The sequence below is a fragment of the Neofelis nebulosa genome, chromosome X (assembly GCF_028018385.1).
Source record: "Neofelis nebulosa isolate mNeoNeb1 chromosome X, mNeoNeb1.pri, whole genome shotgun sequence".
NCBI lineage: Eukaryota > Metazoa > Chordata > Mammalia > Carnivora > Felidae > Neofelis > Neofelis nebulosa.
In genome coordinates this window covers 101758060-101783146 of record NC_080800.1, presented here as the reverse complement: position 1 = coordinate 101783146, position 25087 = coordinate 101758060, and the positions used below count along the sequence as shown (strand labels likewise).

General features: G+C 40.5%; 1 protein-coding gene across 8 annotated transcripts in view; it reads right to left on the bottom strand.

The window, feature by feature from the left end:
* Nucleotides 1–20637, bottom strand: part of STAG2 (STAG2 cohesin complex component) — a 140783-nt gene extending 120146 nt beyond the window's left edge. The window contains exons 1-2 of one of the 8 annotated variants that reach the window (XM_058713540.1): nucleotides 19367–19488; nucleotides 18942–19072 (exon numbers count right to left, since the gene is read on the bottom strand). The gene's annotated coding sequence lies outside the window, so the exon portion shown is untranslated. Of the gene's footprint in view, nucleotides 1–15868; nucleotides 15972–18691; nucleotides 18726–18941; nucleotides 19073–19366; nucleotides 19489–19860; nucleotides 19882–19936; nucleotides 20171–20511 lie in introns of those variants that run through there. The other 7 variants (XM_058713542.1, XM_058713539.1, XM_058713546.1 and 4 more) reach the window with 7 other exon arrangements.
* Nucleotides 20638–25087: the final 4450 nt, after the last annotated feature.

Sequence of the window (25087 nt, the reverse complement as noted above, 5' to 3'; positions counted from 1 at the left end):
AATAATATATACATTACTACAACCGTATAAAACATACACATGGCACTCTGTACTTGTCCTTTTGTAACACTTAATATACTTAATTTTAACTGCTGATTTAATATCTTTTACCAACAGTAGACTAAATTCTTTGAGGGCAGAGACCAGGGTCACTGCTTTATCTCCAGTGCTTAGCACAGTGCCTGCCACATACTGGACACTCAAATATTTGTGGAGCAATTGTACTTCTGGGTATATAAGCCAAGGAACTGAAAGTAAGGATTCAAACAGGTATCTGTACACCCATATTCACAGGAGCATTATTCCCAATAGTCAAAAGGTGGAAGCAACCCAAATGTCCATCATGGATGAATGAACAAAATGTGCTATATACACACAATGGAATATTATTCAGCCTTCAATTGGGAAGGAAATTCTGACACATCTTACAAAATAAGATGGAAGCTTGAAAACATTATGACAAGTGAAAGAAGTCAGTCACAAAAGGACATATATTCCGTTTCCCTTTACATGAGGTACCTAGAATAGTCAAATACATAGACACAAAGGAGAGCACTGGTTTATCAGGGACTGTCTGAGGGAGTTGTTTCATGGGTACAGAGTTTCATTACGGGATGATGAAATAACATTGGCGCTGGATGGTGGTAATACCTGCACAACAATGTGAATGTACTTAATGCCACTGAACTGTACACTTAAAATGGTAAAATGTAAGTTCACCAAGAAAAAGTATTTTTGGAATGAAATAATAAGTATTAGAATTTGGGTAGTTTTTCAGATCAATAATTTTTCTTTGAAATGTTATCCCAAGAAGCAGAAAAGTGAGAAGATCCTACAAGATACTCAGCCTGGTGTTATTTCTACCCAAAATAGCTTTTCCAAAAACTTGAAGAAAACTGAGGTGATTATCTACAAACTTTATTTCACATAGAAGTACAGAGGGAACAAAGAAAAAAAGGCTTTCCTTTTAAATAGACTCTAACAGTGGTGCCTGGGTGGCTCAGTCGGTTGAGTGTCTGACTTTGGCTCAGGTCATGATCTCGCGGTGAGTTCAAGCCCCGCGTCGGGCTCTGTGCTGACGGCTCAGAGCCTGGAGCCTGCATTGGATTCTGTGTCTCCCTGTCTCTCTGCCCCCCCATGCTCATGCTGTCTCTGTCTCTCAATAAACATTTAAAATTTTTTTAAAAATCGACTCCAACATATCCAATCGTAACTATCATACCTCACATACAAGAACAATCAATTCTTTGATTATCCACATTAACATAAATGTTTCATACAAAATAATTCCAAGAGGTGCTCAGGTGGCTTAGTCGGTTGAACATCGGGCTCTTAATTTCAGCTCAGGTCATGATCTCACGGTTCGTGAGATCAAGCCCCATGTCAGGCTCTGTGCTGACAGTGCAGAGCCTGCTTTGAGATTCTCTCTCTCTACCCCTCCTCCACTCTCCCTCTCTCAAAAATAAACATTTTTTTTAAAAAGACAAAATAATTCCACTGAATTTTTAGAAAGAAGTAAGCCAGGTATGCCCTCCCTTCTTGTCCCAGACCACTTCACAGCTTAGTGTTATTCTTGGTAACCTGGGACCCAGTGTACAAGAAGAACCCAACTCCCAAGAGATGCCACAAAGAAAACAATCTACATGAGGATAACCATTGATTATATCAGCTTTAAAGAGAATTTCAACTTGACACAATTGGAACAAGTTTTTATACTGTATACAATTTAAAAGCATCTCCCAGATGAGAAATGGATTCTTTTCAAATTTCAGATATTTACGGATTTTATTCTACATTTTCCTAGATTTTCTCCTATCTCCCTGACCACTCTGTATCAATGGTCCTACTTCTTGTTCCTGTCCAATTAACAATGAAATTTTCACCCCTGACCCTCTGCTCCTGTTTATAAGGTCTCCCCTCTAAAAGCCAATGTACTCTATGCATAGGAATCCCTAACATATATTTCCTGCTCTTCTATCTACTGAACTCCAGTTGCATAATATCAGCCTAAGGTTGAAGTATCTAAAATATAATTCATCTCTTTCTCTCCAAAATCAGCTACCATTTAAATGCAAGAGCACAGTACAATATTATCACTACTGTGTTCCAACTACATAAATTATTGCAAGAAATTTTTCAAGAAGTAGAAACAAAGAAAGAGGTATGCATTCCAGAACATCATAAAATAATGACTGATGTGCTATCAAAATATTAACTAAAATATCATTATTGAAAGTTTCAATACATGGCGGTTTTTTAAACATACACTCATATGTACGTATGTGTGTATGTATGTTATCTCCTACTAAATTGTAAGTGGCAAAGCTAGGAATCCTCCTCTCTGAAGCCAACTCCTTACTTCATATCTAGCTCCATACTGCATTCATTACAAATGCACTATAAAAGCTCAATGAACAAATCTTTAGGCAAAATGAGGGATTGAAAGTTAAGACCGTAAGAAGAAGCTGGAAGGCAGACCTCTACTAAGAGATAAAAGGCTTCACAGAACCTAGAAACTGAGCTGAGTGCACATACTCCTCCTGGAATTGAAGGCAATTCATGAGAAAAGGCTTCTAAAACTACTAAAGACTCTGCTATCTCCCTACTCCCACCCCAGAACAGGCCCAAGCACATGCCACTGCACTTCTTTACTCCAGGGAATGGGCATCTTGGCCCATTAAGATTAAATCAGTTTAATTTAGGATCAGCTCACAAATGCAGTCTATAATCTCACGATACCACATAATGCATCCACTCAAATATTTATACAACCTACTATGTATGTCCCAAGCACTGTTCTAAGTGCTGGAGTGAAGGCAGGAAAGGGACAAATCATGTAAAGTTGTGTTTGATGGTGAAAAGAGCCACACAGAGAAAGAAAGCAGAGTAAGGAGGAAAGTGAATGCTGGGGGCAAAGAATATTACTTTACAGAACATGACCAAGGAATGCTACACCGAAAGGCTAATTACTTGAGCAAAATGTGTCCTGATGAAATGAACCAAGCCAGGCAAAGGGACCAGCAAATACAAAGGCCTTGAGGTAAGAACCAAATTATTTGGGCAAATTACTTAATTTCTTTAGGCCTCAGTTTTCCAATCTCTATACTGGGTATATAACATCCCCTACACCATAGAAGTAAAGGTAGTATATTACATCAAATATCTGACCCATGGAATGTACTCAATACATGAAATTATTACATACCAGCAAAACCCTCAGCATATTGTCAGGCACACAGAAACACTCAGAAAAAGTACTGTTATATAATCCCCATAATAACATAAATCAGATAGCATTACTTCTTTTACAGCTGGGAAACCTGAGAATCAGAAATTTGTCCAATCCTCTGGACACCTAAAATTCCTATGAGGATGAAGAAACACTCTACAACTAAAGAAATGACTTAAAATAATACACAGCCAAGGGGTGCCTGGGTGGCTCAGTCAGTTAAGCTTCTCACTCTTGATTTTGGCTCAGGTTATGATCTCACCAGTTTCATGAGTTCAAGCCCTGTGTCAGGCTCTACACTAGAGGCACGGAGCCTGCTTGGGATTCTCTCTCTCTCTCTTTGCCCCTCCCCTACTTGTGCTATCTCCATCTCCAAATAAATAAATAAATAAATCGCAGCCAAGATGAGGAAACCTTTCACATTACTGTCAACCAATCAGCAGTATGGTGCTTAAGAACATGGACTCTATAGCCCGACTGCCTGGGTTCACATCAAAGCTCCACCACTTCCTAGGTAAGTGCCCTTGGGCAATTTACATTTTTGCTTTGCACCTCTGTTTCCTCAACTGTAAACAGGAAATAATAATAGTACCTACTTCACAGGGTTGTTGGGAGAATTAAATGGGTTACTTTCTGATATCATTTCTATCTCAGTGCGCAGCATTTGGTTATGTAGTGTTAGTAGTAGTAATAGTATAAATTTTTTTTTTAAAAATCATCAAAATGTTTCCACTTCCCATGCTGAATTTTAGAAATCATAAAGACACCAGAAGTGGAAAAGCAGCAGAAAATGGAGACAGGAAAAAATGAAGAAAAAAAAAAAAACCACCACACACACACACACACACACACACACACACACTACCACAAAGTGGCATTATAATGCTGCCTGGACTTAAACCAATTTACCTGAACAGATTTTTCCTATTAGTATTATTGTCCTTTAGTAGGAACACTAGTAGTAAGATATGTGCCAACAATGCTTTAGATAACATTTTATTTCATAGTTTATAGCAAGTTTAATTTCTTAAAATTAATTCAGATGTCATTTTACTGAGGATTAAAACAAATACAATATAATAAACTTTATCATCTTCCCCCCCATCCAATGCTCTTCTAGGTACTATTCAACACTTATTATAAAATATGAAACATCACATGTAACTTCAGACTAAGAATGATTTATCCTCTATCAACTACTGGTAGAAAATAAGCCTTTCTCCAAAATCAAAAATACAAGAAACGGCGTGCCTGGCTGGCTCAGTCGGTAGAGCAGGTAACTCTTGATCTTAGGGGTCATGAGTTCAAGCCCCACATCAGGAGTAGAGTTTAGTTTAAAAAACACAAGAAACAGCAAGTGTTAGCAAGGATGTAGAGAAAAAGGCATCCTTGATCATTGGTGGTAGGAATGCAAACTGGTGCAGCCACTGTGCAAAATAGTATAGAGGTTCCTCAAAAAAAAAGAATAGAATTGCCATATGATCCAATAATTCTACTACTGAGTATTTACCCAAAGATTACAAAAAAACTAATCAGAGGGGTGGCTGGGTGGCTCAGTCAGTTGAGCATCCATCCAACTTCGGCTCAGGTCATATCTCACAGCTCCTGAGTTTGAACCCCACATTGGGCTTGCTGCTGTCAAGCATGGAGTCTGCTCTGGATCCTCTGTCCCTGTCTCTCTCTGCCCCTCCCGCACTTGTGCATGTGCACACATGCTCTCTTTCTCTCTCTCTCTCTCAAAAAGAAACAAAAAAAAAAAAAACCTCTCTTTCAAAAATAAACATTTTAAAAAAACACTAATTGGAATATGCACCCCTATGTTTATTGCAGTCTTATTTAAAATAGCCAACATATGGGGGCGCCTGGGTGGCGCAGTCGGTTAAGCGTCCGACTTCAGCCAGGTCACAATCTCGCGGTCCGTGAGTTCGAGCCCCGCGTCAGGCTCTGGGCTGATGGCTCAGAGCCTGGAGCCTGTTTCCGATTCTGTGTCTCCCTCTCTCTCTGCCCCTCCCCCGTTCATGCTCTGTCTCTCTCTGTCCCAAAAATAAATAAAAAACGTTGAAAAAAAAAAATTTAAAAAAATAGCCAACATATGGAAGCACCCAAGTGTCCATCGATAGATGAACAGATTAAGATGTGATAGAGGGGCACCTGGCTGGCTCAATCAGTGGAGCATGTGATTCTTCATCTCGGGGTTAAGTTTGAGCCCCATATTGGGTGTAGAGATTACTTTAAATATTAAGTAAATTCTTAAAAAAAAAAAGACGTGGTGTGTACACACACACAATGAAATACTAATCATAAAGAATGAAATCTTGCCATTTGCAACAACATGGATCTAGAGAATATAATGCTAAGTGAAGTCAGTCAGAAAAGACAAATACCATGATTTCACGCATACGTGAAATTTCAGAAACAAAACAAAGAAAAAAAGAGACAGACAAACAAAAAAAATCCAGACTCTTAGGGGCACCTAGCTGGCTCAGTCCATTAAGCGTCCAACTCCCGATTTCAGCTCAAGTCATGATCTCACAGTTTGTGAGACTGAACCCCTCGTTGGGCTCTGCACTGACAGCCCAGAGCCTGCTTGGGATTCTCTCTCTCTCCCTCTCTCTACCCTCCCTGCATTCACGTTCTCACTTTCTCAAAAATAAAAGTTTTATTTTATTTTTTTTTAATTTTTTTTTAACGTTTATTTATTTTTGAGACAGAGAGAGACAGAGCATGAGCAGGTGAGGGTCAGAGAGAGAGGAAGACACAGAATCTGAAATGGGCTCCAGGCTCTGAGCTGTCAGCACAGAGCCCGATGCGGGGCTCGAACTCACAGACCGTGAGATCACGACCTGAGCCGAAGTCGGACACTTAACCGACTGAGCCACCCAGGCACCCCTCAAAAATAAAAGTTTTAAAAAATTGACTCTTAAATATAGAGAACAGATGGTTACCAGAGGGGAGGTTGATAGGGGGATGGGTGAAATAGGTAAAGGGGATTAAGAGTACACTTACTGTGGGGCACCTGGGTGGCTCAGTCGGTTAAGCATCCGACTTCGGCTCAGGTCATGATCTCACGGTTCGTGAGGTCAAGGTCCATGTCAGGCTCTGTGCTGACAGCTGGGAGCCTGGAGCCTGCTTCAGATTCTGCGTCTCCTCCTCTCCCTACCCTTCCCCTGCTCACACTCTGTCAACCTCTCTCTCTCAAAAATGAATAAACATTAAAAAAAAAAAAAAAGAGTACACTTATTGTGATGGGCACCAGGTAATGTATAGATTGTTGAGTCAATATATTATACACCTGAAACTAATAGAACACTGTTAATTATACTGGAATTTTAAAAAATTTCATGCATTTTTAATTCTCAAAGCAGAAAAAAAAGCCTTGCTCCTACTGTATTTCCAAAAGTTCCCTAGCTACTTTGAGAAATTTAACTTCCTCCTCAGTCTCAACAATTCAGGATTACCGTCTCTTTAAAAAAAAAATTATTTATTTTAAGTAGGCTCCATGCCCAACGTGGGGCTTGAACTCATGACCTCAAGATGAAGAGTTGCATGCTCTACCAATTGGGCCAGCCAGGCACCCCAATTATTGTCTCCTTTTATTCTCTTTCCCCCCAAAAAATTATCACTATGAAATCTATAAATCAGCCCACTGGGAGGCAGTGTATCACCATGTAAAGAAGTACTGTATGCTGGAATCAGGCAGAAAGAACTGTATTCAAAAGTAGGCTCTGCCACTTACTGGCTGAGTGAACTTAGGTAAGTCACTTAACCATTCTGGAACCTCAGTAAATGAAAATACCACCAACTGCCTCACAGGATGTTGTAAGAAATAAAAAAAGTCAATGTTAGGGAATGTACAACTTGCCACGTAGTAGATGTGGTAATGATATCCTATACAAACTTAAGATTTCTCATTAAGGCAAAGCCAACTACAGGAAATTAACTACTTCTCTTCCAACATACAGCCCCTTAATGTGAATATTCATAATGTAATTATAATGCAGGGTTAAATTTCTAGAAAACCTAAGGTTTAATTCAATTTTCACTTGAGAATCTGTATAACATATAGTACATGACACAAGGATTCAAAATTAGATAAAAACACAATTCATAATCAGAAGAAATTAACAATCTACTTATAAGAGATAATGAAAAAGTTAACAATCTACTTATAAGAGATAAATGAATATTCACCAATATTGTACATTTAAACACTATATATTTATACACACACATATAATTAGCTCTCATGTTAGATTTGCTATTTTTCTGCAGCAACCTAGATACCTGTTTCAATCTAACTTCAAAAGTTTAGGAACTAATTTCCTACTAAAGAATCTTTTCTAATATAATGCCATATTGTCCAAATAATCCCTCTGAAATTTTTCAAGTATATTTAGAACACCGTAATATGAATGCAACTACTGAATATTCCTCAATGAATGGTAGCACTTTATGCATTGATATTTAATCAAAACTCAAAAAAGTACATATACACAGAGCTGGAAAAATCCATTTATCATTGACAAATTTGCTTTTCAAAAACATACCTTCATGCTTCTGCTTCCCTGCCAACCATGGCTACCACCACTTCCTCAATTCTCCTGCCAGGAATAAAGTCTGAGGAATGCCTTTTGGCCTGAATGAGTAGTGGAAACAGGGAGGGATATATCCCAAAGGAAAAATATTATGGCTTTGCTAATATTTCCTACATTTTCGTTATTTCTTTAGTGTAAAAGAGAAATTCTCAAAGGTTCATGTTCCTATCTTTAATACTATTTCTTTAAACCACAAAAAAAGGCATTTTTTAGGAAGAGGATATTAAACATGTTCTTTGTAATTAATATTCTAGTTGCCACAAAGTTTGCAAATTAGGTACAAGGCAGTGGACACACTGGTAAGTGTGGAAAAATTCTCCTTGCTTTTGAAAAAGGGAAAATGATTAGAAATGCAAGAAAAGAGGGTATCATACATCCCAATCCTGTAATGGAAATACTTCAAATACACCAAACCTAAATCATCATGTATATCATATTCAGAGAATGAATTTAATGAGTATCATATAGTGCTATGAAGACATTTCAAGCTAACATTCTAACAAAGAATTCAAAGTCAAAAAGTTAAACACAGGGGTGCCTGAGTGGTTCAGTCGGTTAAGCGGCCGACTTCGACTCAGGTCATGACCTCGCGGTCCGTGAGTTCGAGCCCGAGTCCCGCGTCGGGCTCTGTGCTGACAGCTCAGAGCCTGGAACCTGTTTCAGATTCTGTGTCTCCCTCTCTCTGACCCTCCCCCGTTCCTGCTCTGTCTCTCTCTGTCTCAAAAATAAATAAATGTTAAAAAAAATTAAAAAAAAAGATAAACACAAACATGCATAACTTTAAATCCCTTTTTTTAAGTTTATTTTTAAGTAATCTCTACACCCAACATGGGACTCAAACACACGACCCTGAAAGACCCTGGAAGAGTCACATGCTCTTCCACCTGAGCCAGTCAGGCACCCCAAAATTCCTATTTAAAAGCAAGCATTTACAACATGAAATAAAGACACAAAAGAATGCCATATAACAGTGACTACTGATTGCCTCTTTTGCTTTTACACAACACCATAACATCATTTAGGTCTCAACTTTTGGATAACAGTAACTAGTTATAGGAGATGATCGTGGTCTCTTTTAATTTAGTTTTGTTTTTTAACTTTTTTGAACATTTATTTATTTTTGAGAGACAGAGACAGCATGAGCAGGGGAGGAGCAAAGAGAGAGGGAGACACAGAATCTGAAGCAGGCTCCAGGCTCCGAGCTGTCAGCACAGAGCCTGACATGGGGCTCGAACTCACAAATTGCAAGATCATGACCTAGGCCAAAGTCGGATGCCCAACCGACTGAGCCATCCAGGTGCCCCTAATTTAGTTTATTAACCACCACCAAAAACTGAAGCATTCTAAGGCTACACTTACAAGTCCTCAGTTGTTGAGGTGCCTGAGTGGCTCAGTAGGTTGAGCATCTGGCTTCGGCTCAGGTAGTGATCTCACAGTTTGTGAGTTCAAGTCCCACATCAGGCTCTGTGCCGACAGCTCAGAGCCTGGAACCTACTTTGGGTCCTGTGTGTGTGTGTGTCTCTGCTTCTCCCCCAGTCACTCTCTGTCTCTCTCTCTCTCTCTTTCAAAAATAAATAAACATTTAAAAAAATGTTTTTAAAGTCAATTGTTTTTTCTCCAAAAACTTTTCAAAGTAGTCCTTAAAAATACTTGTCACCAGGGGTGCCTGGCTGGCTCAGCTGGTAGAGCAAGCAACTCTTGATCTTGCAGTTGGGAGTTTGAATACCACTTTAGGTGCAGAGATTACTTAAAAATAAAGTCTTAAAAAAATACTTGTCACTATCTCAAATAAAGAGCACTGTATCAAAAAAAAATAAAACCTGCATTGATGACTATTGGTTTTGGCCTAATAATATTCTTTTATATATAGTAATCCCAGTACACAGTGGTTTGTATTTGTTGTTGTTGTTTTTTCAGAAGGAGCATGAGGGGGGGGAAGAAGGGGAGGGGGAAGAGGGGTGGAGAGGGGGAGGGGGAGAGGGAGAGGGGAGGGAGAGGGAGAGAGAGAGAGAGGGAGACAGAGAATCTTAAGCAGGCTCCACATTCAGCACAGAGCTGGATGCAGAGCTCCTCAATCCTACGATGCTGGGATCATGACCTGAGCCAAAATGAAGAGTCAGATCCTCAACCATCTGAGCCACCCAGGCGATCCCCCCACTTCCAATTTCATGATAGCTTTTAATGAATTAAAGAAAAGATTTACAAAACTAAACAGACCTACTTACTAACCATGCAGTTGTTTATAAGATATTGACACCCACAAAACCTCCAAAAGTAAACTAGCCAAGGGATAAAAAACACACAAATTCCTCAACAAAATATCAAAATAGCCAAATATGAAAAAACCTAAAGTCCTCTTAAGATCAGCTCTCTGCCACTCACCCCCACTAAAAAGGGTGGGGAGGGAATTTTCGTTTACAATAGAGTATAATCTGCAATTATGCTGAATTCATTTCTCCAAATGTTTGAATTCACCTACAATAATCATTTTTTGGGGGGGGGGATGTACCACAAATATAAACAGGCGGGAATATAAGGCAACTACAAAAGTCATCAAAATAAAAGAGAACTATTAATTTTATGAAATGACACTTCAAACTCTACAAGACAACTCTCAAATTATGTTACAGAATCAATTTAACTTCAAATAAGTCTCTAACCTGTAAGTTTTTCTTTCTTTTCTAACACCACTTCTCCCTAGTCACAAAATTATTTCTCTCTCACTTTTCTTCTAGGAAATTTCCCACATAAAAACCTCCATGAAAAAGCATACAATTAACATTTCCTCCCTAGAAAACAGTAAAGGAAGTCTGAATAAAATGTAAGAAAATCTGTTTACAGATTTCAAACAGTAAAAGTAGTTATCTTGGTTTTTTCCTTTTATTTCAGTGGACCTCAGAAGCTATTTTTTTTTTTAACAGTGACTCAAAAGTCCAATAGTCACTTGAAAAAAGCCAACTGGAAATTCTCCTGGGTAGAATTTTAAAAACACTGTCTCTCATCTTTTACTGTCAACCCCACACCAACAGAAATTCCTCCAAGTAAAAATAACAAACTCTCAGAATATGGCCGTTTAAAGTAATTAAATCACTTTCATGCCCAAATAAATTGTAGAGGCTGTGAATCCCTTCCTACCACTTACTAATTAGGCAAGGTTTCCTCTTGAAAAATGGGGTATTCATTAGGGATGTCATATATCCTAGCTTCTCTGGGACAGTTCCCATTTATACTATTATCGCAGAATGCCATCTAGTTAGAGTCCCCTTTCATTCTCCTAAGTACGCTGGGGTGGCTCAATCAAGTTAGGTGTCTGACTCTTGATTTCAGCTCAGGTCATGATCTCCTGGTTTGTGGGTTTGAGCCCTGCCTCAGGCTCAGCACTCACAGTGCAGAGCATGCTTGGGATTCTCTCCCCCTCTCTCTCTGCCCCTTCCCCACTTGCATTCTCTCTCTCAAAATAATAAACTTTTTTAAAAAGTATCCTGATTTGAGCAATAAATTACAGGATAATGGATAACAGGGTTATGAAGATTAAGAGAGGTAATGCAATGTAAAGCATTTATAACAGTGTCTGACACAGAGTTAAGAATTCAGTTTAGTGTTAACTATTCCTAATGTTAGTCACCATCAAATACTTTATAAGAAGTTTTGAATTGAGGGGCGCCTGGATGGCCCAGTTGGTTAAGCGTTTGACTCTTGATTTTAGCTCAGGTCATAGTCTCACAGTTTGTGACATAGAGCCCCACGTCGAGCTCTGCATTGACAGCACGGGACCTGCTTGGGATTCTCTCTCTCCTTCTCTCCCCCCTTCCCCCGCTCTCACATGCACACGCTCTCTCTCAAAATAAATAAACTTAAAAAACAAGTTTTGAGGGGCACTGCCACGCCTGGGTGGCTCAGTCGGTTAAGTGTCCAACTTTGGCTCAGATCATTATCTCACGTCTGGTGGGTTTGAGCCCCGCATCGGGGTCTGTGCTGACAGCTCAGAGCCTGGAGCCTGCTTCAGATTCTGTGTCTCCCTCTCTCTCTGCCCCTCCCCTGCTCACGTCTCTCTCTCTCCCTCCCTCTCTCAAAAGTAAACAAACATTAAAAAAAAAAACTTTAAGTTTTGACTTGTATAAGGAACAGTGCTCCTACAATATTCCTTTTTACAAATAAAATTATTCAACTTCCCACATTCAATTCTTTGAAACAACTAAGTAGCACTAACTGCTTGAAATCAACACTAACCAATTTATCCAACTTATGCCACAGAGATGACAATATTATCAATTACATTCACATTTTATCATACAAAAGTTTTAGTAGAGCTATATTAGGGTTACTGACAGGAAAGTTAACTGTGAAAAGTAAAACTGCTTAGCACCAAACCAAGTCCCTTAATATTCTAGCAGCCCTTCTCATCCAGGGTTCCACAAGGTTAACCACAGAACTCAGAAAATTATGTGAGTGACAATTTCCTGAATTCTCCCAAGAATGGTACAAAACTAGTATCTTCCTAGATACACAGGAGAGAAACTAATTCATTGTGTACAATGGATGTCTTGGGGCATAATTCCGTTGTAGAACACCAGGGTCTTGGTATTCTTGGAGTACAAAAGGGGAAAATATGGATGAAAAGACTCAATACTGAACAAAGAAATCTGGATAGAAGACTGCATCACTCCCACAAAATAAGGGAATAATTAACATAAAACATATAAATTGCACTCATGGCTATGAAAAACATTATACATTGTTTTACCTCATCTCCACTAATTTATCTTAGGCCAGATATCCAACATCTAGCAGTCCTTCAGATAAGAAAAGTTCTAGTTGTAGTTTATGAAAAGCAAGAAGGAAAAAGCAAAGAAAGCTGAGACTAATGAACCTACTAATAATCCAGGTCACCAATATTAACTATTACCTGATACAAATTAGAACAAGAAAATTTAATAAAGTGAAAAGATGAACTAGAAATTAGAAGCAAACAGAGAAGATATTAACACTCAGGAGGAAAGAGTATTTTTAAGGTACCATTAAATAACAACAAAATCCCCTTACAGAATCAATCAGAGCAGTGAACTACAAAAGTTGCATAAATTTTTATTTCAAATCTAAACCACTCAATAAACAAGCTGAATGACTGGGGAACTATTCTCAGACACACTTAGCTTCCATTCTGTATAGAACATAAATGACATAAGGGAAAAATTTTTCAGTGAAACCATTCTATCTACCATAGTATGACCCCTACCCCCAAAAAGTCAAAACTATAACTCAACATGTTATCACATTAACTTTTGTATAATGAGCACACACAAACAAAACCAAGGCTCAGATTTCTTTCAACTATCTTTTAGCGTAAAACACAATTTAGACCCTTCATCGGGCAACAACTCATCTAACCCTGTGTAAAAATCTGTATTTCCCTTGCACTGTATGTGAAAAAAAAATCTTCATTTTGTAATATTAAAATGAGGCATGCTTTCTGGTGATAAATAACCCAAGACCTAAACCAGTTAAGGGAAACTACTGAACTTAAAAAAAATACACACACAAAGGTTTTCAGGCCAAATTACTTTGGGTGTAAATTCAGGCTGTCAATTATTATGTGACAAGTCATTTATTCTTTGAGAGCCTCAATTTTCCCATCTGTGAAATGATAATAACCACCTATCATGCAAGGCAGCTGAGAAGATAAAACAATAAATGTTAAAACAGTTATTGGCATTCAAAAGGAACTTAAAAGTACACTAAATTAAGTTTCTTTCTTAGAATATCTCAAGATTCAACAAGTTAGAGGTCAAATCCAATTACAACAAATGTTGTGCATGCAAAATTTTAGTGTAAACAAGACTTACTTCTTCCCCCTCTAACATTCTGACATTATAAAAGAGTTTTACTTTGAGTTTACATTAGATTATTCAGAACTTACACATATCTCTCTAGTTGGTCTCATCAATCCTAGTAATGCATTTTCCAATCAAATAATAAAAAAGAACAGAGCACTGACATTACTCACCCTCCCTTCCTTTGGAGGAATGAGGAGTGTAAAACAAGTTCAATAATCTCTTGACTAACCATATGTAAAGACTTCTTGTTTTTTTCTGGTTAGTATCAAAGATGGAACTATAGCAAGCATACATTAAGAACACAGTTCAGGGAGCAGATCACCACAGCTGCTAGAGATGTAGGGGTTTTTTTAATGCACATATTCAAAAATTAAGACTCCACAAGCAACACCACTTACACAGAAGGAATATAAAATTTGGTTCAATTAAATGCAAAGCAGGCAACCCAGGATATGTTAAAAAAAAATCTGACAATTTTTTCTCACATTATCTTTACCAAACAGAAACATGCAATAACCAACCACTGCTCATGATAGCCAGAGACACAGAGAATTATTATACAGGGACAGTATTGAGCCACAAATTAAAAGTTCAATGCATGTATCAGATGTAGAAAACTGCAAAAGGAAAATGTAAAGAACTTTTAAATTTGCCTGTATCTTTAAAGTTTCTTTATTCTCCAATGATTAATCACATTTCAGGATATACTGATACCCATAGCTAACTGGGACTATCCCTTTCCTTTGCTAAGCTCCCCCAATTTCCAAAATGGGTATACAATAGTGCTCCATTGTACAATGAGCTGTCATTTCAAATATCTGAATAACCTACGAATAGCAATTTCAAAGTGCTAATAATATAAGACCCGGTTGTTGTTTTTAAACATGTGAGACACAAAAGTCACAATATTAAAGAGATATGAATCTTATCCCGCTAGGATGTAATGAACAGATCATGGTGTCCATTTAACATAAATTTTCTTCTCAAAGTTTATTTATTTTTGAGAGAGACAGTGTGCACAAGCAGAGAAAGGGCAGAGAGAGGGGGATAGAGGATCTGAAGCAGGCTCTGTGTTGACAGCAGCCAAGTCCTATGTGGGGCTTGAACTCATGATGAGATCATGGCCTGAGCCCACGTTGGCCACTTAACCAAGTGAGCCACCCAAGTGTCCAGGTGTCCATTTAATGTAAATTCTAAATTAAAAGTTAACTTACAGCATCAAAAACTGAAGTCTTCCATCTATTATAGAGCCCAAAGCAAAAAGAATACACTATTCACTGTTTACTCTCTTCCCACACATGACTGTGGGTGGCATCAGTTAAACATGCAGAATATTAAGCACTACTAAACCGTCCAAGGCATATTTTCACATCTAATGCTATATTCCCAAAAGATAATTTATTTGAGCCTGAGCCTACTCCCCACTTCTCCCCACCCATTTTAATACATAGGTCCTCAGACAACCACCAAAGTCAATAATGTAAGATCGATAAAGAAAATTATGAAAAAGAAATGCAAGACTTAATTTCATTCAAATCTTTAGTGTTTGGGCTTTAAAAAATATCCTAACTGGGCACCTGGCTGGTTCAGTCAGAAGAGCATGCGACTCTAGATCTTGTGAGTTCAAGCCCCATGTTGGGTGTAGAGATTATTTATTTTAAAAAATAAATAAAATTTTAAAAATTAATAATCCTTACTAAATACACTTCAAAGTTACAAAACTCGTAATTTGTTGGCTTAGTAGTTTAGCTGTGGCCTTCCACAATAAATCTGAAGCCACAATCTTCATCATCTACTTAAGATTATTTGCATACAAGAATTCAAAAAATGTCATCTGTCTTCTCATAACATTCTTAAAGCTAAAATTTGCATATGAATACACAGACTAATATTAACAGTTATGAAATATCTTCCTAGACTAGCGTGGAATTTTGTTTTAATAATGATGAGGGAACACACTTCACCCAACATAAAACTTAAATTTCCATTATTTTGGATTTCCTTTAGAACTTTGACATATTCAAAAATACATCCGGAGCACCTGGCTGGCTCAGTTGGTGAAGCATGTGACTCGATCTTGGGGTTGTGGGTTCAAGCCCCATGTTGGATGTAGAGATTACTTAAAAATAAAATCTTAAAAAAAATACATCTCATAGGGGTAAAAAGCCTGACACTGAACAACACAAAATTGCAGAAAATAAGGCACTTACCTTCAAAGAATGTAGAAGCAATTCACAAATATATTAATTAAGGAAACTGAGGATTTTAATTGCAATGCACTTTTACTGTTGATGGGTAATGGTCAGAATGGCCTTAATAGAAAAACATTAGAATATTTTACATATCGACTTTTAACTACAACACTAAATCCTTAAAGTGAGGAGTGCGATTTAAGTCACTTTATAAGTAAATGTTCATTTTCATACCAGTTTTTTTTTTTAAGAACCCACCCCACCCCCACTGCCAGTCTCTGATAACCTTAGAATGCTATAGTTATTTCACAGCAGGAAAGAATGGCTAATAAGTACATTTCCTTTCCAATCCTAGTCTCTACCCATTCATTAAACACCAAATACTGAAACTGAATTCAACTCCTACCTCTATGTTCCTACCAGGAATGAGCCCTAGGGCACCCGAATCCCTTCCACTGTCACTTACTGCAACTGCCAAAGCCCCTCCTATTAATAGTAAATCCCTTTCATACTGACTCACTGTAACCCCAACTTAATGAAATAGACAACAAGCAAAATTTACAAAATCTGAGAATGGAATTTTCCCGTTTTCAAAGGATTAAAAAAGAAACTAAAAGTAGAATACATTCAGACTAAGTTACAAACATATAGAGTTCAACCGATTTGTAAGTATTTATACTGCTTATTCTATACTGGTTCAAATTAAATATTTTTTTGAAAGTTTGTATATCAGGCATTGTGTAATTACTTATGCAAAAGGCCAAGTTTTCCACGCAGATAACTGATAGGTAAATACAAACGTATGCCATCACATCAAAATTGCAGGCCAATTTGAAATTTTTTCTTCCAATTTTTTTAATTGTGGAAATTTTCAAGTACGCACAAAAAAGTAGAGAGAATAATAGTACAATAAGCTCCCCTGTACTCATCCAGCTACGATCAACTCAAGACCACTCTTGTTTCATCTGTACCTCCCACCACTCTCTCTTCCAATTATTATCTTCAGAAAAGAATTAAGAAGACACTGTGCTCGGTAAGTACCCTGAAAAAACCCCAAAGATGCTAAAGTATCAAAGACTAGTAAGAAGAATTTAACAGTGACTGTCACCCTAAAACAACTACTTGCAAATTTAAGAATTCAGTTAAAAACAAAGAAATAGCCATCTTTAAGAATTTTAATAAAGCCCATAAATCCAAAAGGCATATTTAAAATTATACCTAAAAGGAGAAATAGGAATAGGTGGTGAAAATGAACTTAAATATCTGCAATTAGCTTACATTCATATAGCACCTCGGCTCAAAACGAAAAAAAAAAAAAAAACCAGACTATTTAACATAATGTGTCATAAAATTACAATTCAACCACTTGAAAAACCACTGAATGCTTATGCCTTAACTGGTCCTTCTGATCCCTAATTACAGATTGATATCAATGTAAAAAGAAAACCAGGCATTTTAACGTAAGCGTTTTAAAATGTTCAAAATTAACCCCACCGTTCATTGGAAAATATATGAAAGCAAGTCTAAACTACCTGAATTGTATGTCATTAAACAGAAATGTATATCCACTTTCCAGGGCCCAGGTTTTTTTTTTTTTTTAATAAGTTCACATATACCCTGAAACGCAACGCGCTAGGCTACAGATAGAATTAGAAGACCGCCTCCTGCTCTTGCTCCTAACCAATACGCAGAGAGAGAAGGTTGGCAGGAAAGTGCTGCGAGGACAGTAACAAACACCAGCAGCTCCCGAGCAGGCCCTGCTAGAGCCAGGAATGACGCACTTCGGTAACCCGACTCTTTCTCCCCTCCACCCCCGCCCCCAGCAGCGGTGCTGACACCGCCAACAGCCCGGAGTAGGAAAAAAGACAACAGAAAAAAGGCAGAGGTTGGACCGCACCAGGTTTCATCAAGAAACCTCGATTATTCCTCTTTCGACACTAACCACTAGGACTAAACAGGAAAAGAAGCTTCGTGCTTAAGCAAGTCCCATCATGGTGGTTTAAGAGTCACTAAATTAAGCTGATAATGAGTCCAATCCACAGAGACAAATACAGGGTGTGGCTGCCGTGAAATACGGCGGTCCGTGGGAGAAAAGGGGTATGGAATTTACACTCCAGTATGAGGGGAAGATGGGGCTTTACCAAGGGGAGGGGGGGGCGGCCCGCGCATTTTAAGGAACCATTTCAAAGCAACACAAGCTTTTCGTTTACTTAAACCTAATCCCACAGATCAAAAGTTTCTAATAGATATATCGTGTAAACTGTAAATAACCATTTAATCAAACACCATGACCCTCAATTAAGAAACCATCCGAGAGAAAGGAGGGAGACGGTAGGAAAGGGTGGTAGGCAACAAGATATAAAACATTTCTAGGCCACGCAGGAGAAAGTCTCACAAACCGGATGAAACTACTAATGCAATATTAAAAATTAAAGCTGAACACTGCAGCATGAAAAATCTCACGATAAAACCCATTATAGTTCAGGATTAAAAATAAAATGACATACACACCAAGGGAGAGCGGAAACTAAATGTCGAAAGTACAGCGGTTTATAAAAAACTAAAGGCAAAACAAGACCTTCTCGCGACGAGGAAAAAAAAAAAAGGCAGAAATCAACAATACGTTTACGAATGTAGGCCAGAAGAAAATGGGAACGGGGCTCAAAGTTTTGCGGAACTACTTGATGCTGTTTCCCACACCTTCTCTCTCCTATGGCCCATCAGACCCTTTTCGTGCTAAAATCGCCGGCCACAGATCACCGGGTACGCGACAGAAGAAAAAAGAAAGTCAACCCCAAGCAAGAATAAAAGTGTAGAGAGGAAAAAACAGAAGCTGCCTACCTGGGGCAAGGATCAGCTCAGTTCGTGCCTTGAGAAAGACAGTGCGGGTGGGGGTGGGAACGAAAAGCAGCACTAAAACTAAAACAAAAGTGGCGCCAAAACCCCCCAACAAACAGCCTTCCACTCCCGCCCTTCCCCCCTCCTCCCATGCCAGGCAGGCAGGGCCCCCTTCGGGGCAAGGTCTGCACGCAGGGGCCAACACTGCCAGACCCCAGCCTATTTATAAAATTGTTGCCCGAAGAAAACTGACCGAAGTCGGGCCTCGGAAGGGATGGAGAGATCGATGCCAATCGCTTTCCCAAGCAGTTCCCCCACCACGCGCTGGAGATGATGGGGCGGGGGAGAAGCAGAGGGGCCCGTCACATGAATGTTGTTCCCTCTCTAGGAAGGGAGGAAGAGAGGGAGGGAGCGGAGGGAGGGAGGAAAGGAAAGAGGGGAAGGGAGAAGGGAGGGGGCACGAGGGAGGGGTGTGATCAGAGTAGATTTTCCCTCGCCTCCCTCGGTCCGAGGCCCAAATATACACAACTGAGCCTCCGCTTCTCCCCTCCCCCCTAGGTTCCCAGCACCACCATTTTGCTCTCTTCCTTCCCCTCTCCACGATACCGCGCTCTCCCCCACCCCAGCCACAGCCTCCCCGGCTTTCCTCCCCCGACTATGGCTCGCACCCCACCCCACCTCCAGTTTGGGCTCTCCCAGGCTTAAGAGCCTGCCGGAGAAAAGGCACCTAAATCTAATGCAACACAGAGAAGCGGAGCCTCCATCTTGCGCTGCTCCGCGTTCTCCATTTTGGGCCACCCATGGGGGGGGGGGGTCTCCGTGGAGGCCCCGAGGGAGAGTTGGGCGAGGGAAGGAAGAGAAAATCTTCAGCGAGGGTAGTCGAAAAGAAGAGTCGTGCAGTAGAAAGCCACTCTAGGAGTAGGAGGTAGGGAGGAAGGGGGGCTGGAAGTTCCTTGGTAGTGTTGAGGTGGCCACTTGGGGGGAGAAGGCAGAAAGAAGGGTTGGGGGTTACGCGGGGACGGGGAGGCTTCTCCCCGTCTTGACTTGGCCACCCGCTCCATGGCTGGCCCCGCTGGGGGCAAAGGGAGTAGAGGGGAAATTAAGTGGCAAGAGAGTGCCCATTCTCTTTCCCTCCCAACTCTTCTCTCGCGCCCTGCTTCAACCATACACACCTCACGGTGGGCCCCGCGCCCTCCGGGTGCCCCTCCAAACTTCTAGAAGCTTCGCCTCCGCCATTTTATAACTTACCTCCCCCCTCAGCGTACACAGAGGCAGCAACGAGACTGTTCGCCTCCCCCAACTCCTCCTTCCTTCTTTCTCAGGCCGGGGGCTTCTTCACCCCTGGGCTGGTACAAGATATTTTCCCCTTCCTCTTCTTTACACCCTCGAATTCTACTCAGGGACGGAAGCTCCCGCGGTTCTAGAGCGGTGGGGGGTTTTGAAAGTGGCGGTCGGATCCGGCGGGTTTTTTTTTTTTCTTTTTTTTTTCTTTTTTTTTTTTTTTTTCTTTTTTTTTTTTTTTGGTGGCGCTTCGGGATTGTTTGGGGTGTTCGCTCTTCGGCGACTTGGAGGCGAATGGAACGCGCAGGCGCCATCTGTCGGCCACGAACCCGCGCTCGGCTCCTGTTGGGAGGGAGCGGCATCTAGCGGCAGCGAGCTGGCACTGCAACGCTTGTCTCCCAGCGTCCTCCTCCCTATCAACGACCAATCGTGGCCGACTGCCTCCCGGGTTCAGCGTCTCCGACGCCGCCTGCAAACGAGGCGCCCGCAGGGGCGCGCCGCCGAGTGGGGTAAACAAGGTTCCGTGCCCGCGCCTGACTTACTCATTCGTTTGGCCGCGCTTCCGCCGCGGACCCGGTCGCGCCGCGTTTCCTCTCTCTTTAATTTGGGGGGTCGAAAGGAGGTCGTTAGGAATGTCCGGCAGGGCCCCGGGCCGTGGGAAATCGGAAACCGGGGTCGCGCGGGACTCGTCCCCCGGACTCCTGCGCCCCGAGCGCAGCCCGAGGTTGGCAGCCCAGCCGGGCATCACCCTTCCCTGTCCCCTCCTCTGGCACGCCCCAGCGAGGGGCCTTCCGCCCTAGTTCCGGGACCTTCTTTTCCCCCGCGGTCCCTACCCCTTCCCACCGAAAGAAGTCTACTCGCGGAACTCTGGCACCTGATCCTAAGTGATTCAGGGGCTTCGCTTTTTGAGTTTCTGTTTTTGCTTTTTTGCTTCGGCTGTGGAGAGAAAGCGAGCCGATTTTTCACCGGGAAGACTTGACACTGGAGAAAAAAAAAAAAATTTTTTTTTCTTTGCAGCCCACTATTCCCGTCTCCCAGAAAATGTGGTCTCTCCCCCTCTAGGGTCTAAGAGATTTAAGGAACTGGGCTACTAGGCTAGGCCGGGCGCTCGACCAATTTATTCTCGACTCTTGGGGCGGGGGTGGGGGGAGGAAACGGGACGGAGCGAAGTGGAGGGAAATCAAAAATTTGGGCTAAAGGAGTCGAGAGGGACCTGCCCGGTCTTTCCCCGTCCTCCCCCGCCTTCCCCGCTGATCCACTGTCTTCCTGGAAACGTGGGACAGGGCTGCCTCACGACTTTGTTAAGAATTTTGGTTCCTCCTTGTCCTGTCCCCTCCCCCCTATCCCAAGGTGTTTGAAATGCGAAAGGAACCCTTACGTTCCTTTGACCCCCCCCTGTTAACTCCAGTCTTTATCACCCTTTTTATTTTTTTGTTTCGAATCCAGCGTCCCGGACCTTTGACCACCTAGAACTCTCTACGCGGAGGAGAAAAACTCAGGGAGGCCCTGTCCCCTCCGAAGCGCCGCTTTTCCTAGGACAGGAAGAAGTGACCTATTACCGTGTCTCCATTGCTGTTATAGAAGTTCCCAGGTTCCCACAATAGTGTGTAGTTAAAGGCACGTCGTTCCTCTTTCTTTTTAAAAAATTTTGGTTAGAGTATTCCTTTGATACTGAATTACCTTTTAGTTACAAGAAAAGGAATAAATGTAAATGTTACTGACAAATTTTCCAAATGAGAAATGACGAAAGCCCCGTGTAAATCGAGGAGATTTCACCCGATATCACCTTCAAAGCATTCCTAATGGAATATAATGATTAATTTCAGTCCTCAAAATATATTCCAACAGGCCTTAGTTTCTCTCCCGTTCTGTGTGCTTACTGTTTTTTTTCTGCAACTTTAAAAAAGAGTTATGGTATATTTAATCAACTGAACAATAAAAGTTAAACAGAAACGTCTAAATATCAATAACAAATAAAATCCGAGACGTTTTTACTTACCTCTAAAGCTTTGGAGAGTGGAATACTATTCAAAATAAATTTCCATTTCATTTATAGACCATCTTTGGTAGAATGTTATACAGTTTTTAATAGATTCAAGTTACGGAATGATGCAGCTAGAACATTAAATAGGGAGTAGTGGAAAATTTACAGTTACATAAGTTAATGCAAAATTCCACTTAAAGTAATAGAAAAATTGGGCTCTGTACCAAATCATTTTACATTAATTTAGTTCAATTGTGCCAATTTACTATCAATTGATATTAAATTATTTCCTGTCTTAGTATTAGCTGAAAACTACTGATTTTCTGCTCCAAACGTCACATTTATAGTACATGGTGCAAACAGTTTTTCACCTATTTTGTAAATTCATATTCTTATTGTCTGTGTAGCAACTGAGACTTTAAACAATTTTATACCTTGAAAAAACATTGAAAACTTCCTCTGTTTAGTAAACGTTCTTTCATCTTGTGAAAAATACCATCGAAGAAAACCAGTAACTAACTGGTATAGCATCTGAAGAAAATTTTATAGCGAATTTGTACTGATGTTTGAGTGTTTCACAGTAGCCTCTTTTTTTCTAGAGCTTATTCACAAGAATATTTATTGAGCTTTCAATATGTACAGATTACAGTGCTGTGTGCCCCAGTCCTGTCCTAAGAAGTGAAATGTATTTCATAGGGTACCGAGAGACCAAAAAGGGAACCCTTTGAATTTGAGGACAAAGTGAGAAAATGCCACCAAATGAAATATGTAACTGATGTAAAATAAGCTTTAGGGGCGCCTGGGTGGCTCAGTCGGTTGAGCGCTGACTTCGGCTCGGGTCACGATCTCGCGGTCCGTGAGTTCGAGCCCCGCATCGGGCCCCTGTGCTGACAGCTCAGAGCCCGGAGCCTGTTTCGGATTCTGTGTCTCCCTCTCTCTGACCCTCCCCCATTCATGCTCTGTCTCTCTCTGTCTCAAAAATAAATAAACGTTAAAAAAAAAAAAAATTTAAAAAAAAATAAGCTTTAATTATTTGTAACATAGCCTTCATTAAAAAAAAAAAAAGCTTTCCTCCATGAGATAATATTGTAATAGCAGAAACTTTCAGTGCTTGATGAAAAATAAGAAAAAGGAAAGTTGAATACTTAGAACATTTGATGCTATTTAAGGGACAAGACACTATTTGATGCAAAAATATTCTGGTCACTAGAAATGCATACCCCACGGGGTAGCAGAGATAATCTTCCTATCTTACCACAATCTAAATAAAGCATTCCACAGCTCTCTTTAACTCCATCTATACCAATGGAACAAGCTTCTGTTTATAATTTAAATTTTCTAGATAGTCTCCTACTCTAGGCAGCATGTATATATACTCTGTATTTTCTAACACCATTCTAAATGTGAACTAAAATCCAGAAGCCTGAAGGTGAATAAATTTGAGCCCACAGAAATTTAAAATTATGTATAGCAAGGTACAATAAACAAAGTCAAAAGATAAAGTATGAGCAGACTATATTTGCTACATGAATGAGAAAGTCATGACACATATGAAGAACTTGCACAAATCAACAAGATAAAAATGGTCCAATAGAAAAGTGGAGAAAGGCGGCGCCTGGGTGGCTCGGCCAGTTGAGCATCCAGTTTCGGCTCAGCTCATGATCTCATGGTTCCTCGTGAGTTTGAGCCCCGCATCAGGCTTGCCGTCAGCGCAGAGCCTGCTTTGGATCCTCTGTTCCCCTCTCTCTCTGCCCCTCCCCGCGTGCGTGCTCTCTGTCTCAGAAAAAATTCTTTTTTAATTTTGAAAAAATTTTTTAAAAAACGGGGAAAGAATATAAAGAGTCAACTTGCTGGAAAAGAAATGCAGATGACTGATAAATACATAAAACGGTGCCGAACTTCATCTGCCACTAAGACATGCAAACTAAATACCTACCAGGTTGGCAAAGATTAAAATTTTTTCAATTTTTTTAATGTCTATTTTTGAGAGAGACGGAGTGTGAATGGGGGAGGGGAGAGAGAGAGAAAGAGAGACACAAAATCTCAAACAGGCTCCAGGCTCTGAGCTGTCAGCACAGAGGCTGATGAGGGGCTCGAAGTCGGGAATGGCGAGATCATGACCTAGGTTGAAGTCGGACGCTTAACCGACTGAGTCACCCGGGTGCCCCAGAGATTAAAAGTTTTTGATAGTACTCAGTATTGGTGAAGCACTAAGAATTCTCACGTACCATTGGTGGGAATTGTTTAAAAACAAAATATCTCAGGGGCACCTGGGTGGCTCAGTCTGTTAAGCATCCGACTACAGCTCAGGTCATGATCTCACGGTTCTTGAGTTCCAGCCCAGAGTGGGACTCCGTGCTGACAGCTCAGAGCCTGGAGCCTGCTTCAGATTCTGGGTCTCCCTCTCTCTCTACCCCTCCCCCGCTCGTTCTCTCTCTCTCTCTCTCTCTCTCTCTCTCTCTCTCTCCCCCTCTCCCCCTCCCTCCCTCTCAAAAATAAATAAGCATTAAAAAAGAAAGTATCCCAGGGGTGCCTGGGTGGCTCTGTGAGTTAAGCTTTCAACTCTGGATTGAGCCCCTCTTTGGGCTTTGTGCTGACAGCTGGAGCCTACTTGGGATTCTCTGTCTCCAGCTCTCTCTGCCGCTCCCCCGCTCACGCTCGCTCTCGCTCTCTCTCTTTCAAAATAAATAAACATTTTTTTAAAAAGTATCTCATAGCATACAAGATGTAAAATTAACCTGCCATTTCTATTTCTAGGAATCTATCATACATAGATGCTTGTACAAATTACACAAAGATCTGTGTAGCTTTGTAATAAAGAGAAACTGAAAATAGAAATGGCATCATTTAAGGAAATTGGTTAAAGAAATTGTAATACACCTAGGGGCACCTGGCTGGCCCAGTCGGTGGAGCATGGGACTCTTGATCTCAGGGTCATGAGTTCAAGCCCCACGTTGAATGTAGAGATCACGTAAATGAATAAATAAATTAAAACTTTTAAAAATTTTAATGCTGGTAATAAAAGAAAGTTCTGGCTAGTGGAAAGGTAATTACTCCATTGTAAATTAATAAATTGAGCTTCTAGGGGTGCCTGCGTGGCTCAGTTGGTTAAGCTTCCAACGTCCGCTCAGGTC